The 2,912-nt window shown below is 48.6% G+C and overlaps 1 non-coding gene across 1 annotated transcript; it reads right to left on the bottom strand.

Moving 5' to 3' along the window:
• Nucleotides 1-2,016: 2,016 nt before the first annotated feature.
• TRNAI-UAU lies at nt 2,017-2,113 on the bottom strand. The gene is made up of 2 exons: nt 2,076-2,113; nt 2,017-2,052 (listed from the first exon to the last, which is right to left on the bottom strand). It is a non-coding gene; the product is annotated as a tRNA-Ile (tRNA).
• Between the last annotated feature and the right edge of the window lie 799 nt (nt 2,114-2,912).

Here is a 2,912-nt window from a genome sequence, read left to right as displayed (position 1 = left end):
ATATATATATATATATATATAATAGCGGGGGCAGGGCGGCTGGGGGAGAAGAACTTACTTGGACGAAGATATTTATAGGAGCCCTTTTTGTGGTGGCAAAGAACTGGAAACTCAGGGGCTGTCCACCAATGGGGAGAAGGGCTGAACAAATTGTGGTATATGATGGTGATGGAAAACTATCGTGGTGTCAGGAAGGAGGAACAGGATGATTTCAGAAAGGGCTGGAAAAACCTACCTGAAATGGTGCTGAATGAAGGAAGCAGAACCAGGAGAAACTTGTACTCAGTAACAGCAATACTGTGGAACAGCAACTGGGAAAGACTTAGCTTTTCTCAGCAATACAGTGACCCAGGACAATTCTGAGGGACTTATGCCAAAGACCGCTGTCCATATCCGGAGAAAGACTTGTTGGTATCGGAATGCAAGGTCGAAGCACACGATTTTCCACTTTAGTTTACTTGGGTTTTTATTTGGGGGGTTTGGTTTTAGATGGTTATTCTCTTACGAAAATGGACGACGTGGAAACAAGATTTTCGTGATCATGCATGTGTATAAGCCAGATCAAATTGCTTACCAGTTGGAGGGAAGAGGAAAAGGAAAGGAGGGAGGGAGACAATTCGGATCTTCAGAAAACTTATGTGGAAAGTGGTTATTGCGTGTAATTGGTATAAAATATCTTTACCAAAAACAAAAATAACAACAACAACCCATCACCAGCAGTGTCACTTTGGTCATCTTCGAGTAGGAAGGACAAAACCCAACCTTTCTCGTGGACTGCCTCCTTTCCTGGAAAGAAGTCGTCTTCCAAAGAGCTTCTTGGAAGCTCTCACTTCCTTCAAGTCTCAGCCAAGATTTTGCAGGGCCCGGGAAGATTTTCCTGAAGTCCTGCTGGCACTCCTTCTTCTGTTTGTCAGGAGACTCTTTCTCCTTAAATTATCTCGTATTCACTTCTCCGCGTGTTTGCTCTAGAATGCTGCTATAAATAGCTTTGTATAAGTAGGTCCTTTGCCCCCATCTTGTCCCCCCCCCCTTTCTGGACCATACATGGAGTACCGTGCAAAACACACTTCCACTTTGGTCGTTGTTGTAAGAGCACATTCATTCAAAACCCAAACCTCAAAATAAAACGGTAAATACACTGATGTGAAAGATAGTGTGCTTTGATCCGCGTCCATCCGACCCCAACGGTTCTCTCTTTGGAGGTGGGATAGCATTCTCCATCATAATGTTCCCCTTCAGAATCGTCTCAGATGGTTGATCGCTTTGATTTCTTCATCTACAAACTGCTTTGACCCTCTGCCAACTGAGGAATGGCCTCTTTCCCCCTATCTGTGATCTCTTTGGGATATAATTTAGAAGTGATATTGCTGGGTCAAAAGATAATACACGGTTTTATGGTTCTTTGGGCATAGTTCCACATCGTTCTCCAGAATGGTTATATTAGTTCAAAGCTCCACCAATAGCTTATTAGTATCCCTATTTTTTCCACATCCAGCCCAACACTCCACTCCACTCCTCCTCTCCCCTTCCCTCCCTCTTTCTTTCTCCTCCCCTCCCCTCCTCTCCTCCCCTCCCTCTCTCCCTCTCCCCAGCCCCCATTAGCCCGATAGGTGCTAAGAGTTGTTTTCCTTTACATTTCTCTAATTAAGAGTGATTTGAAACCTTTTTTTTCAAACGACTAAAGCTACTTTCCATTTCTTCATCTGAGAACGACCTGTTTATACCTTTTGACCCCTAGTGAATTGGAAAATGTTTGTTCTAGAATCTAGACTGAATGTAGACTCCGGAAGAGAAGTTTTCCCCCCCCGGTGTTAGCAGAGCAGTCGGCGTGACCTCCCAGACCTCGTAGGCGCTTCGTAATGCTTGTTAGATCTTTGTTTCGCCCCCCAAATCGATTCTGCTCCCGTGAGCCCAGAAGCGCCGTCCCCGGCTCCTGCAACCCCACTCCTGCTTAAGGAAAACAAATTCCTAGAGGCTCGGCTTCTCTTTTCGTGCCCCTGGAAGGCAGAAAAGAAGTGCTCCAGGTGAGGATCGAACTCACAACCTCGGCATGACTCGCACCACTAGTACTGCCCTATAAGTACCGCGCGCTAACCGATTGCGCCACTGGAGCCACGAAAGGCCTCTCGTTCACCCCCTTCACCAGCTAGAAGCCGCACCGGGACTTTTCTCCGCCAAACTGAATCCCACCTTTCGCTCCACCGCTCCTGAAGATGTAGGCGTCACGGAAACAATCTTGGGGAGGATCGCCTCGCGTCGCAGCAACCTTACAACGCCTTGAACCGAAGGAGACAGACTGGGGAAACCGCCGAGACCCCAGGCCCTCGGTCTGGCCTCCTGCACCGAGACCACCGTCACACCTTGTCCAGGAGGGGCGGCCGACCAGGAGGCAGGAAGGGAACGACTTTTCTGTCACCGAAGGAACATTCTCACTTCTCAGAGAGCCCCCACATCCATTCCGTTTGCTTCCGGACAGCTCCACTGACAGAGCACAAGCACCGGTGTGCGGGTAAAGGGAACTAGAGGAGTGTTTTCTCCCAACCCTTTGCTTTGGAGCACGCGAAGGAAGTGTTGAGAGGGCGGGGAGGATTTACTGGACCACGAATCTTTCCCTGATTTTGCATCTTCCACTTTTTCTTTCAGAAAACAGAGCAAACAGAAGAGACTTAAAGCAAAAAAAGGAGGTGAGGCAAAACACCTAACACAATCTTCGCAGTCTCTCTGAAGACGCAGGTCCTGCTGCAGGGTTCCGTTCGCGCCTCCTCTTCCCCTGATCACTAAGCACCGAGTCCCTGTCCGCGTTGCCCTTTATCCAGATGAACGAAAGAGGTCCCCCCACCCCCCTTTTTTCTCCCTTGCTTGTAACACCCTTCCCCCAGTTCATCGGTGTACGCGCGCCTTCCCCTTCCCGC

Source organism: Gracilinanus agilis, unplaced genomic scaffold, assembly GCF_016433145.1.
Source record: "Gracilinanus agilis isolate LMUSP501 unplaced genomic scaffold, AgileGrace unplaced_scaffold19236, whole genome shotgun sequence".
Lineage (NCBI taxonomy): Eukaryota > Metazoa > Chordata > Mammalia > Didelphimorphia > Didelphidae > Gracilinanus > Gracilinanus agilis.
Note: the sequence above shows the minus strand (reverse complement) of the source record. Positions and strands in the feature narration are given on the sequence as shown.